Here is a 15,259-nt window from a genome sequence, read left to right as displayed (position 1 = left end):
AATTGCTGCGGAGGCCTTCTGTGATGGAATGCCCTGCTGAAACACAGTGCCAACGCAGAGAGCCTGTATTTCCTCCCTCCTGTGATCCTCTTCTAGGTGCTGCCCATCAAAGGTAATCAAAATCCAAACCTTGGCATGGTGGCAGACTCCTGAATTTTCACTTACTCAGGAGGCTGAGGCAAGAGAATACGCTGAGTTTTGGATTTGAAGTCTAACTTGGACTCAAAAAATATGCGAGTACAGAGCATAAGGGAGCTGGTTTGATGCAGGAGTCGGAGCAGAGGAAAAAAATATATATCTGATGTAAAATACCCAGTTCAAAAATTTAGATTTTATAAGTTTTGCAATCTTAGAAAATCAATTTTAAAATTCCATGTATAGTTTCTTGTTGAATTTTTGAGACTACAAATTTTTGAGACTCAAAAAAAATGTTGAAAGCAAGCCAGGGCAAGAGTTAATTAGCCTCTTGAAGGAGCAGTACAGTACAGGTCTACTTGATTTTAACTTTTTTTTTTTTCAGTTGCTAGGTGTAATTAATAGTGTTTCCACATGTCATTTCAAGATTTTAGAGGGGATCTAGCTTACCTTTGCCTCTCCTTACATGACACCTGGACCCCTGGCTAACAGCAGCAGCATGCTCTCCACCTTCCTGTTGAGTGGCATTCCTGGGCTCGAGCACATGTACATCTGGATCTCCACCCCCTTGTGCTTTATGTACCTGGTTTCCATCCTGGGAAACTGCACCATTCTCCTCATCATTAAAACAGGTTCCTCCCTGCATCAGCCTATGTACCTGTTACTGTCCATGCTAGCTCTGACTGACCTGGGTCTATCTCTCTATACTCTCCCTAACAGTGCTCAGCATTTATTTTTTGGATTGGAGCACGAGGTACTGGCCAAGATGCCTGCTTCATCCAGCTCTTCTTCATTCACTGTTTGTCTTTCCTGGAGTGCTCCGTGCTACTGTCCATGGCCTTTGATCATTTAGTGGCCATTTGTCACCCCTTGCTCTATGCTTCCTTTCTTACCAATACAGTCATTGGCAGAATTGATCTAGCTTCTCTGGGCCAAAGTGTAGTGCTCATTTTCCCCTAAATGATGAAATTGGCCTGTGCAGACATCAAGGCCAACAGTATCTATGGCATGTTCATCATTGTTTCCACAGTTGATGTAGACTCCCTGTTCATCCTCGTCTCCTATGCCCTGATTCTGCACACTGTGCTATCCATTGCCTCCAGATCCGAGGGGCTCAAAGCTCTTAACACTTGTGTTTCTCAAATCTGTGCTGTGCTTCTCTTCTACACTCCCATGATTGGCTTGTCAGACATTCATCGCTTTGGGAATCAGGCACTTCATCTGGTTCAGGTGGTCATAGGTTTCGTATACCTTCAAGTTCCTCCTGTGATGAACCTTATTGTCTACAGTGTGAAGACTAAGCAGATCCGAGATAGGGTAGTCCATGCCTTTTGTTTCTAAAGAGATCAAGTCTTGGAGATTTGACCTCCTTATGTGTACTCTTAGTTACTTATCTTTATGATATCCTGCATGTGTAAAATACAGGTGACTTTTTTTTTTTTACTTAATAAACACACAATTCAAAATCTTGTCACTCTACATCAAGAAATGGTATCTGTTTTTCTTTCCCCTAACTAAAGCTTTGTAATTGCCTAAATAAACTGAAGGTTGTAGAAATAACCTTGTCTTTTGAAACAGGTTTACAAAAGCTGATAAATTTGTTGCTGTCTCTTTAGCTCACTTTCTCTTCTCTACTTTCTCCAAGATAATCCATCTGTGTTTCTGTCTCACTCATTGGTGCTTTTGGAACCTGTTACCCTATTGTTCTCCAAGTCTAGACAGCATGGGGAAACCACATTCAGGTGTTCCACCCAATGAGCACAGCTAAGGTCTGAGCATTACTGACTCATTAAAAACCACCAGCAAGAGGACAAACTTTCAGATTATTCTATCTCCTACCTTTACAGCCTTTTTAGTGCTCACTCAGTAAAGTAATCATTTCTATTCTGAACCACCCAAATATGGATTTTATTTACAGAGTGAAATGTGATTACAGAAGAAAGCCCAAGGAATTAAAGTAATATTTCTGAATTTGAAGAAGGATGAAGGGGTCCATCAGCCAAGCAATGCAGTGATTTCTGTAAGCTCGGAAGGCAAGGAAATGGATTCAGTTTTTTGCCTCCAAAAAGAAACATGGTCATCCCAGTCCATGCTGGGATTATGTTCCAGTGCTACCCAGGTCAGAATTTTAATCTGTAAAACTAGAAAATAATAAAGCTGTATTGTTTCAAGCTACTAAATTTAAGATAACTTGTAATTCATCAAAAAAAAAAGCTAATCCAATACTATTGACAGAAAACATACCATCAACAAAATTTTTGGTGTAAGCAACAGCAAGGTGGATTTATATTGTTTAATTAAAATGCTAGGCAGTGAATATTGACAGAAGCAGGGGGCAGGGCGAGTGTTAAACGATGAAAAGGTTTTCTGCATGTCTAAAGACTTACAGTTATAACTTGCTATCAAATATAGCTGTTAAGGGATTTTTAAGTGCATGGAATTGGCAATTTAGAAAACTGAAATTTTTTGTCTCAATGTACAGAATGATTGAGAGTCATTGAGATGTTCTAAATATCAACAATGTATAGCAATACAAACCAATTGGAGAAAATTGCATTAGAGACATTTCTTAATAAGTTTGCATCTTCACTGTTTCATGGCCAAACCTTATTTAAAACACATTTATTTCCACATCTCCAGTCAAGCATGTGCCACCACACCCAAATATGCTGTGCAAGGAAGCTGATACTCTTTAACGGACAGAAACAGTATATATTATGAACATGAGCTAAGATTATTACTATTAATGAAAATTAAAATGGAGAAAGGAGACTTAGAGGAGGAGGGAAAGAAAGGTGAAACAGGAAGTGGATTAAAATAAAAGAACAACTAACTGTATTATGTACAAGTGCCTCCTCCCCAAGGTGAATGTAAATTTCATGTACTATGAAAGTGTACTAATAAACAAAAATTTAATTTCAAAATGCATATTAAAAGAGCTGTACTTGTTTTTGATTCTGTTTTTGTTTTTATTTTAAAACAAAAAAGTATTAAAATTATGATTCAGAATTACAAAACAAAATAATAAATTGACAATGGTTGCTGTATTACATACTGCTATCCTCAAAATAGTTGCTTAAATGACAAGACATAGGTAAACAATCAAATAATGAAAGCACAAACTATTGTTGTTGATGAACTAACAAAGAGTGGTAGTATAATTATCTAAATTGTGTGTGTGTGTGTGTGTGTGTGTGTGTGTGTGTATAATCTTTTCCTGTCTTTTTTTCTCCTTTCCTTCATTCTCAGCCCAATTGTTTTTTTTTTTCTTTTGAGCAGTTTCTTACTCTTTCAATTTCACCATATCTATTGTACATTTTGTATCTTATTTACCCTTTCAGTTTTTTACAGTAGGGAGACAGTACAATGTTTACCCATAGGAGCCTTAAAGACATAGGAAACACTATACAATAGAAAATATGAAATTGTAATCAGTGTTTAAAATCATTTCTTAGCAGTCTACTGCAACTTGTGAATTTCTTATAAGTTGCATGTTTATTTGATAACAGCAAAAATAACAATGAAAGCTGAGTGTTTTTGTTGTCTCTCCACCCACGGTCAGAGATTCACAGCAGGTTTATTGCATTGTCCTCTAGAGACAGCTCCCTCTGTCTCCACAGTCTGTCTTGCTTCTGGTTCCATACACTGCCCTTAAAATCTGATTTATCATATAAGGTGTCTATTTACAGATTCAATTGGATTTCTAATACTTCTTAAATTTGAATTTTTCAATTTTTTTAGATATTCCAATATCTACTCACTCAACATTTGCCAAATTATATACTCTATCCCTACCAGAACAGCATTTACATTGCCATTGTGTGCTCTGCTAATTTCCCCTCCCTTAATAATATAGAGATTAAACATTTCAGAGAGAAGCTTAGTAAATGCTGATAGAATAAAACTATCTATATTCTCATACTTTATCCATTGCTCAAATGCTGACTCTGATACAACTGTTTCATCATATGTGAGATTTATTTCATCTCCTAATAACACCAATTAAACCTCTATAAATTATATCATTTCCTGTTTAAACATTGTTTCCGATTCTATTATAAATTCTCTGCTGCTGCAGAATTACACTCTTCTCTTCCTGCTCCAGTCATCCACTAGATATTGAGAACCATGGCACTGAACACATGACAGACGCCCTAAGGTACTGATTGGTTGGTAATATTATATTTATACAGTGTATTAAAGTTTTTATCTCACACATATGTTAAGCAGCTTCCTCAAAACTTTCTCACAGATTTGTCTAGTTTTTACACAGTACACGATGGGTTCATCAAAGGTGGAACTAATAAAAACATATCGGCTATGAGGACTATGACAAGGGGGGTTTTGTGCTTAGCAAAGCAATGGATGGCACCCAGGGTGATGATAGGTACATAGAAGAAAAGCACAGCACAGATGTGGGAGACATAGGTGCTTAGGGCCTTCAGTCTCTCCATCAGGGATGCAATGCTGAGTACTGTCTTTATGATCAGCACATAAGACAGGAAAATCAATGCCATGTCCAGCATAATGCAGAGAGTGACAAAGAAGCCATACATAAAATTGGTCATGTTGTTAGAGCAGGCCAGTTTCATGATATCCTGATGAAGACAATATGAGTGAGAAAGGAAATTCTCTCAACAATATATTGATCTGCTTAGAGTTAAAGGAAATGGAAGTACTAAAACTATGCTCTAAAGGCTAAGATTAGTCCCATTTTAGCCACTTTCTTGCTAGTGAGGATAGAACTGTGTCTCAGAGGATTGTGCATGGCAAGAAAGCGATCCAAAGATATAATTAGGAGCACAGAGGATTCCATGACCATAAATCCATGGATGAAGAATTCTTGAGCAAAACAGGTATTGGGTGAAATTCTGGCTGCATTAAACAAGAAAATCCTCAGCATGGTAGGAAGAGAGGAGAGGGACAAACCCATATCAGATACAGCCAATATGGCAAGGAAATAATACATGGGCTCATGAAGTGAGGGCTCTGTCCTTATGATAAAGAGGATGATGCAATGAGGTGCATAGTGATAGCAACAAGGTACATGAGGCAGATGGGGATAGAAATCCATGGGTGGGCTTAGTCCAGTCCTGGGATTCCAATCAGAAGGAATAGCTTGACATCTTAGTTGTTAGGAACCAGCATGAGATGGGGAATACGACTCGTTAGCCAGATCTGAAATCCCATCAACAAGCAACAGTTATAATCATGGGTAAAATTCAGTTTCATAATAAGAATTATTTCATACGTTATGCACATGAGATTGTTTGGCATGTCAGTTAACTGCAGTCTTCCAAACATAGCACATGTATTTTTTTTTAATTTTTAAGTTTTATTTACTTTATATACTCTATATTGTTAAACACAATCATATTTTCCAAAGTAACAAATTTCCTTCCCAAAACTTATCCTAACTTGGTGGTTTTTCACATTTTTTGATCACATATAGAAAAAATATTAAAGTAAATCTGTTTTCTTGGAATATATAGAGATATTTAGAAGTTTTTTGCAAACAATATTATTTGTCACAAAATTCCTGAATTTCATGGATGAAAATTTCAAATAACAGTCTTAAATGATTATCAATGAAAATACTTGATAAACATTGGTTTATAAACAAAAATAAATTCACAGACCAATTTCTCTTAAATCTAAAAAGAGGTAAATTGTTATACACACACCTCAGAAGAAAAACATACATGCCTTCTATCAAGGATTGTATAAAAATTAACAACGTTTTTTGTGCATGCTTGCCACTTCTTTTTGAGTTCAAGTTATTTACCTATATGAACATCACTTTCGATTTTCAAAATTAATATAATTTCAGTAGATTTTGATGTTTATGGATTTTTATCATGTCAAACAGATGTAAATATATTGTTACAAGCCAATATCTATAAATAGTAATATTGATTATGCAAAGTTACTAATAGAATGTATGAGAGCATTAAACCAGTGAACACTCCTCTAAGGTAGATATCCTTATTTCTTCATGTATCTACTTTTGCATTATATGTGATATTTCCAAGGTTAGGCACTTACTTTTCCAAGGTACAATTTAGAGCTTCATTGTAGTATGATATGTGTGTTCAATTTATCCATCTAGATTGGGTTACTATTTTATTTCTTATCACTATGATCACATTTTTAAAAAATTCTAAATTATAAAAAATTAAGCCACTCAATTTTTTTGAACTGCAAACAATAAAAATCACCTACATAGTAAATTAAACAAGATTTCACATTTAGAATTTATATATGTATATTTTATTTTTTTAAAATTTTATTTAAGAGGAAAAAGAGAAAAACACAAAACAAAACAAAGCGGTGTAAGGGTACACGTAATACAGAACTATTAAAAAAAAATAAAAGTAAGAAATCACCTATTAATAGATTACATGTTACCATCTTGGAAATAGTTGCTCAAATCACAGTATCAAAGAATACAAAGTGGACATTCAAACAGAGAGACTGCAAACAGCTGTGTTCAATGATCCAAAAACATTAATATAGTCAGCTATTTAACACCCCTAAACACACTTGCTGTTACATCCGTTAGAGCTCTTTTTTTTCCCCCTCTCTTTTTTACAACAAAATTTACACATTTTGGATTTTATTACTCCTTAGTTCTTATTACTTTTTTGGGGGGAGAGAATAAAGTCAAATATGGCAAAACAAAGCTGTCAGTCAAAACCAAGGATAGACATAGCACATGATGTAGAACAGAGTACAAGGTTATCAACAATGGTTATCAACATTGTCTCTTGTTTCTTTAAAAAGAATTGTCTATCTCATTAGATATTATAAAGTTGGACAAAACAGTAGAGAACAAGACCAATAAAACTTAGGCATTGTAAACATTACAGGACTTCCAAAGGAGACAATAGTCAAACCAGAATGGGCATCTTAGTGAATCTTATTGCCTTCAAAGTAGTTGCCTATACCCTCAAACTTGATACTATCATACAGAATGGAACAGAGTCTAATCAGTCAAAACAAGATCATGGGAGTATTACAGGACTTCAAAACAAGTTAATAGGAAATCAAAAAGACTTACTATTATATATCCTAATTTTTAAAATTTTTCCCCTTAATTAAAACAAACATAAGAAATAACTAAATATTTTTTTTAAAGAATAAGGGAGAGATTGAGATAAAACAGGACATAACAATATAACAATACAGGTCAAAGCATGACTGTTTCAGCAACCTAGTGCTTCACCACCAAATAACCCGACTTAATAGTAGTTACCATAGTGTCTGTCTTTTTCCTTGAAATATTTGGATAAAACTTCATATACTATAGCTTCAAATATTTCCATATCAAGAAGGCCAGAATAAAGCCTTTCTAATTAATAAGTGAAAACGTTATAAGGCTTCAAGGCCACATAATGGGGAATCATGATTACCACATATTTTTATATATTTGAATCATTACTTACATTAGGGAAACTATTCGGTATTCACACATGAGAGATTGATTTATTTCGCTTATGAGTATGGTCTCAAGCTGCACCCATTTATTGATAAATATCTCAAAAAAAAGATAAATATCTCAATGTGATCCTTCATTATAGCTGAATAGTACTCCATTGTATAGAAATACCACAACTTTTTTATCCATTCCTCAGTTGATGGACACTTGGGTTGTTTCCAAGATCTGGTGATTACAAATTGTGCTGCTATAAACATAGGTGCACATATATCACTGTGCTATGATGCTTTCAGTTCTTCTGGGAATATGCCTAGAAGTGGAATAGCTGGAATAAATGGGATTTCCAATCCCAAGTTTTTGAGAAATCTCCAGACAGACTTCCACAAAGGCTGTACCAGTCTACACTCCCACCAACAGTGCAGGAGAGTTCCTTTTTCCCACAGCCTCTCCAGCATTTGTTGTTGGTTTTCTTGATCCTGGCCATTCTTTCAGGAGTGAGATGGTATCTCAGTGTGGTTTTAATTTGCATTTCTCTAATGACCAATGATGATGAGCATTTTTTCATGTATTTATTTGCCATTTGCATTTCTTCATCTGAGAAGTGCATATTCATCTCAGATGCCCATTTTTGGATTGGATTTTTGAATTTTGGAGGTCTTTTTAATTCTTTATATGTTTTAGACAAGAGTCCCTTGTCTGAGAGAGAGTTCACTAAAATCTTTTCCCAGTTTGTGGGTTTTTTTTCACTATGCTGGAGATTTCTTTTGACATGCAGAAACATTTTAATAAGAAGTGGTCCCAGTTATTGATTCTGGGAAGTATTTCCTGTGCGGTTTGAGTCCTGTTCATGAATTCTCTACCTACTCCTATGTCTCCAAGGTCTCTACCCAATTTGTCTTCCAATAGATTTAGTGTTTCTGTTTTAATATTCAGATCTTTGACCCATTTAGATTTTAATTTAGTACATGGTGATAGACATGGGTATAGCTTTAGTTTTTGGCAAATGGAGAGCCAGTTTCTCCAGCACCATTTATTAAAGAGACTGTCGTTCTTCCAGTGAACCTGCTTGGCTCCTTTATCAAAGATAAGGTGGTTGAGTGTGTTTGTGGTTGTGGTTGTATCTTCTAATCTATTCCATTGATCTTCGGCTCCGTTTTGATTCCAATACCATGTTGATTTTACTACCGTTGCTTTCTAGTATAACTTCAAGTCAGGGATTATGATGCCTCCTGCTTTGTCTTTGCTGCTTAGAATAGCCTTTGTGATTCTAGGTCTCTTCTGGTTCCAGATGAAATTTAGGAGTGATTTCTCTAGATCTATAAGGTATGTTGATGGTGTTTCTATTGGGATTGCATTGAATCCGTATAAGAGTTTTGGGAGAATGGTCATCTTCACAATGTTTGTTCTTCCTATCCATGAGCAAGGGATGTCTTTCCATTTTCTGAGATCATCTTCAATTTCCATTTTCAGTGTATTATAATTTTCACTGTATAAGTCTTTCACTTCTTTCATAAGAGTAATTCCTAAATATTTCATTTTTTTGCTTGCTAATGTGACGAGTCAAGTTTCTATTATTTCCTTCTCTGTGATTTTGTTGTTCGTGTATAGGAATGCTATTGATTTCTGAGTATTGATTTTGTATCCAGCCACATTACTGAATTTATTTATTGTATCTAAGAGTCTTTCAATGGAATTTAGGGGGTCTTCTATGTAGGGTATCATGTCATCTGCAAACAATGATAATTTAACTTCTTCTTTTCCTTTCTTTACCCCTTTTATTTCTCTTTCTTGCCTAATTGCTCTGGCTAGTACTTCCAGTACTATATTAAATAGGAGTGGTGATAAAGGACATCCTTGTCTTGTGCCCGATTTTAAAGTAAAGGCTTTCAATTTTTGGCCATTTAGTATGATGCTGGCTGTTGGTTTTTCATAAATGGTCTTTAATATATTGAGGTAAAGACCATCTTTTCCAATTTTCTGTAAAGTTCTCATCATGAATAAATGTTGGACCTTAATGAAGGCTTTTTCTGCATCTATAGAAATGATCATGTGATTCTTATTTTTGGCTTTATTGATACGGTGGATTACATTTATTGATTTGCATATGTTGAACCATCCTTGCATTCCTGGGATGAATCCCACTTGGTCATGGTGTATAATCTTTTTGATGATTTGCTGGATCTTATTTGTCAATATTTTATTGAGGATTTTTGCATCTGTGTTCATTAGGGAGATCGGCATATAGTTCTCTTATTTAGTTGGGTCTTTCTCAGGTTTTGGTACTAGAGTAATATTTGCTTCCAGGAATGACTTAGAAAGGATTGCTTCCCTTTCAATTTCATTGAATAGTTTTAGGAGTGTCGGCATTAGGGCTTCTTTGTATTTCTTGTAGAATTCTGCAGTGAATCCATCTGGGCCTGGGCTCTTCTTGGTGGGTAAGGACTTAATTACATTTTCAATTTCATTAACAGAGATTGGGTTATTCAACAGTTTTACATCCTCTTGATCTAGCTTTGGTACTTCATATGCTTCTAAGAATCTGTCTATTTCTTCTGTGTTATCAAACTTTTGAGAGTAGAGGTTTTCGAAATAGGTGTTGATGATCTTCTGTATTTCTATTGGGTCTGTAGTTATTTCACCTTTTTCATTTCTTATTGCATGAATTTGAGCTTTTTCTTCCCTCTTTTTAATAAGGTTGGCTAGGGGCTTATCGATTTTATTTATTATTTCAAAAAACCAACCCTTTGATTCGTTGATTCTTTGGATTGTGTTCTTAGTCTCTATTGGATTGATTTCTGCTCCGATTTTTATAATTTCCTCTCTTCTTTTGGCTTTGGGCTTGACTTTCTCTTCTTTTTCTGGATGTTTGAGGTGTAGCATCAAGTTATTTATTTGTACTCGTTCTTTTTTCCTGATGTGGGAACTCAGTGCCATAAATTTTCCTCTCAGGAGGGCTTTTCATTGCATCCCACAGATTCCAGTAAGTTGTATCTGCATTTTCACTTTCTTTTAGGTATTGTTTAATTTCTTCTTTGATTTCTTCTGTGACCCACTGATTACTCAAGAGTGTGTTATTCAGTTTCCATGTGTTTGCAGGATTTTTGCAATATCTTTTATCATTAATTTCTAATTTCAGAGTGCTATGATCCGATAACATGCAAGGGATGATTTCAACTCTTTTGCATTTGTTTAAATATGTTCTGTGAGCCTATATATGGTCTATTTTAGAAAATGATCCATATACTGCTGAGAAGAATGTGTATTCTGATGTTGTTGGGTAGAACATTCTGTATATGTCTATCAAACCCATTTGTTCACAGGTGTGATTCAGTTCTGTTATTTCTTTGCTCATTTTCTGTCTGGTTGATCTGTCCCTAGGTGTCAATGGCGTATTAAGGTCTCCTGTTACAATTGTGTTACTGATAATTTGAGTTTTCATTTCTGCTAATAATTGTTTTATATAACTGGGTGCTCTGGAGTTTGGTGCATATATATTTAAGATAGTTATCTCTTCCTCTTGGAGTTTTCCCCTTCAGAGTATTTAGTGACCTTCTTTGTCCTTTATGGTCATTGTTGGTTTAAAGTACACGTTGTCTACAAGCAAAATGGCTACTCCTGCCTTTTTTTTTTTTTTTTTTTTTTTTTTTTGGATTCCTGCTGCATGAAGAATTGTTTCCATCCTTTGACTTTCAGTCTGTGAGTATCCTTCTGGGTTAGATGGGTTTCCTGTAAACTGCATATGGTTGGATTTTGTTTCCTGATCCATTCTGCTAGTCTGTTTCTTTTGATTGGTGCATTGAGACCATTTACATTAATGGTTTTTACTGTTAAATGCTGTTTGTTGTTGACATGTTATCTCTCTGCTGTTGCATCTTTATCTTTCTGTTCTGTTTAATTATCTGCTTTGCTTAGTGGTTTTTTCCTTTGTGTATCTAAACTGTCTTTCAATATTTTTTTGCAGGGTTGGTTTGGTGTTCATGAAGTTCTTCAGCTGTTCTTTGTCATGGAAGTATCGTATTTCACCATCAATTTTGAATGATAGTTTTTCAGGATATATTAGTCTAGGTTGGAAATCATTTTGCTTTAGTATCTGGAATACTTCACTCCATGCTCTTCTTGACTTGATTGTTTGTGCTGAGAAGTCTGCTGTGATTCTGATAGGTTTTCCTTTATAAGTGATCTGTCTTTTCTCTCTGACAGCTTTTAATAATCTATTCTTGTGTTGGATTTCTGGGATGGTGATTATTATATATCTGGGTGTAGTTTTATTTTGGTTATGACTATTTGGAGTTCTATATGCTTCACTGATCCTGATGTCAGTTTCTGATCTCATGGTTGGGAAATTTTCAGCTATTACTTCTCTAAATATCCTCTTGACATCCTTTATGTTGTCTCCTTCTTTTTCATTAATCCCTATCATTCTTATGTTATTCTTCTTTGCATCGTCTTGCAGTTGTTGAATTGTTTTTTCCTGATTCCTTGTTATTTTTAAAAGATCTTTCCTTTCCTGTTCACTAGCTGCAATCCTGTCTTCAAGGTCTGAAATTCTATCTTCACTTTCATTGAGGCGGTTTGTCCAACTTTCAGTGGAGTTTTTTATTTCCTGTATATCTCTGTGCATCTGCATTATGTATTCTGTTTGTTTCTTATATTGCTCGTCTAGGGATTCTATCTTTTTGTTTAGTTCCTCCAATTTTTTATCTGTGTTTTCTTTAGATATATTTAGAATCTCTTTCATTTCTTTTATCATTTCTTCTTTTATCTGGGAGATTATTTCGAGTTTGAATTTCTTTAAAGCTTCCTGGAGTTGCTTGTCTATTTCAGTGGCTATTGTGTCTGATATATGAGATGGATGGGATATATTTTCTTCTATATACATTGCTCCTAGGGTTTCTTGAGATGCGCTGGAGGTTTGAGGTTTTAATTTGGTCTTTCGTTTTGTCATTTTCCTATATTTCTGTGTTTCAAGTGTTATTTGAAAGCTTCCTCAGGATCTGTTGGAAATCCCCTTCTATTTTTGCAGCTACTGAGACTCTGGCACCACACTACCCCAAGCCATTGGGCCTGCAGAACCAATGGCCCTCCTCTGCCTGCTCAGAACACAGCAGTTCCAGACAAGCTGGGCCTCAGGGACACTATGTGCCCACCTGCCCCTTTGAAGCTCCACAGCTCTTCAATCACAGCCAGGTTAGGGTACTCACCACAGACCATGATGCCTTAGGAACCTGCGATCCCTCCCTGCTTGCAGAGATATCCACAGTCCTCCAGACACACGGAGAGGCCAATGCAGGCAACCCAGATCCGCCCAGCTCCTCCTCTGCACACTGATGGCTAGGTGCGGCAGCGAAACAGGCTGGGCTCAGGGGATAGTGTGGGCCTGCCCACCCGTCAGATGCTCAGCAGATCTCCAAGTGCAGCCGGGATGGGGAGGTGGATGTAGAGGCCTCTAACCCACTACTCCACTTCACTTCACCCGGAATCATGGAGGGTCCCCATCAGTCTGAGATTTGGGCAGAGTGTGCTGAGCACTCACCACAGGCCACGGTGCCTCAGGAACCTGCGATCCCTCCCTGCTTGCAGAGATATTCACAGTCTTCCAGATACACGGAGGGGCAGATGCAGGCACCCCAGATCTGCCCAGCTCCTCCTCTGCACCTAGAATTTATATTTTTAAAAGCACACTTTTTGTATTTCCAGAGACAGGACATGAATCCTTGGAACTTCTATCTATGGTTTCAAGGTTTCAATATAACCCAATGTTGAATAAACAACATAAATTACCAGAAATACAAAAACCTAATCAACACAAATTTTCTCCATATTGAGTATAACTTCTGCATAAACTCATAAATAAATAAATGATAATTGTAAAATTAATAATGTCAATTTTTTTCTAAATCCATTTTTTTCAAGGACAAAATTTAAAAAATAAAGAAGTAGAAGAAAAAAAATGACTAAAACAAAATTTCAAAACACATGAGTCCAGGGCAACAATGGAACATACACTGCACATTGTCATCCCAAACTGATTCATCCAGAGTGAAGACATCTGCATTCAATTGTCCACATAATATCAGCACAAATCTTTCTCTTTAGTGAGCTCAGAGAAATCAGTAGTGTAACTATCTTAACTCTTTTTATATGTGTATTCCTATACATATATACTCATTTTACTTTCAGTTTCTCACTTTAAACAATACAGTGTTTACACGTGTGTGTCTCATTGTTTTTACTGAGTATGTTCTGAAGTTGCATCCATTTACCTATAAAAAACATTTTTTTAAAAAAAAATAGAAAAAAATGTAAAATATAAAGGAAAATCCATGGAAGATTAGAGCTACTAGGACTTTTTGACTTCATTGTATAAGTTTTAAATTTCAAATTGCAGCAGAAAAAAATCATGTTTTCCATAGCAAATATGGAACATGTTTGAAATTAATTTCTTTCCTCCCAACTGAGATTTTTGAATATGAGTTAATATTATATTTTGTAAATCTCTGGAGGATAAGTATGCAAACATTGTAATTGACAAGCATCCCTTAATTGATACATTTTACTTTTCCTAAGTAATACTTACTGAAAAAATTTGATAGCCTATAAATGGAGCTCCATCTCTTAAACAACAAAAAAAAAATTATTGGAATTTTGATAATCTTGATCAATTCCCACCACACAATTTGCAGACCATGCTCATGCATGCACCCATCCACCCCCACACAAACATCCCAAAGTCACTTCCTCTTCTACATTATATTCATCTATTAAAATATAGGTAGGATAAGAAAACTTCATTTTCCTAATAAATTGATAGCTCCCTGCACTTACCTGAACTAGATGCCCTACTCCTTGAATGAAAACACCTCCACTTCATCTAAATACTGTTTACTTCTGTTTTCCTTATATGGCAGGCCTCTGAGAATTAAAAAGAAAAAGTCTTGTGGGAACTTCCAGTAAGTTTATCCAGAAGAGATCTGGCCTAGGACATTAACTCTTTGTTACCCTGATTCCACTGGAAGTTAGCAGTCAAATTGTGGGGCAATGGTAAACAGTAGACTTCATGAGACAATTTGATATGATTTTTAAACATGTTGAGAAATATAGTTAATACAATAGGCTAAATGTAATTAAATCATTTCAGACTCAAATCCAACCCATTGCACCTGACTTTTCTTTAACTCAATGTAATCATTTGAAAAATGGAGACAGAGATATGTGAGTATCAAATATTCATAAAAGTTCTTTACGGACCATAAAGCTGTTTACCAGTGATTCTTATAATCTATTTTATACAAATGTTATTAAATGAACATTGAAACAAACATCAGTATTTATTTTTATAAGAAGATGGAATGGTACCTATAAAAAGCAAAACAATTTAATTGACAACTGTCTCAGAACAAAAGCATACACTTATCTTAGTAAGTAACAAATGAAGAATTTCCCCACACTGACAAAAATATCTATGAAGAATCAACACTTAACATCATAATTTGATGATGAGAAATGCAAAGCTTTTCACTGATAAGCATCAAATAAGGATGTTCTCTATTTCCACATAAAAGAAAATAAACAAACTGATTGATAAGAAAAATAAAATTGTATTGTTTTCAGTTGACGTGATTGTCCATGTAGAAAACCAAGAAGAATAAACAGATTCCTAAAACTAATCATGGGTTATTACAAGGT

General features: G+C 35.4%; 2 pseudogenes; one reads left to right on the top strand and one right to left on the bottom strand.

The window, feature by feature from the left end:
• Positions 1–601: 601 nt before the first annotated feature.
• Positions 602–1,476, top strand: LOC100728871 (olfactory receptor 51G2-like; annotated as a pseudogene).
• Positions 1,477–4,341: 2,865 nt separating this feature from the next.
• LOC101789190 (olfactory receptor 51A7-like) lies at positions 4,342–5,283 on the bottom strand (annotated as a pseudogene).
• Positions 5,284–15,259: the final 9,976 nt, after the last annotated feature.

The sequence above is a fragment of the Cavia porcellus genome, unplaced genomic scaffold (genome assembly GCF_034190915.1).
Source record: "Cavia porcellus strain 051 isolate PalLab524CR breed Dunkin Hartley unplaced genomic scaffold, mCavPor4.1 scaffold_9, whole genome shotgun sequence".
NCBI lineage: Eukaryota > Metazoa > Chordata > Mammalia > Rodentia > Caviidae > Cavia > Cavia porcellus.
This window is presented reverse-complemented; position numbering and strand designations above follow the sequence as displayed.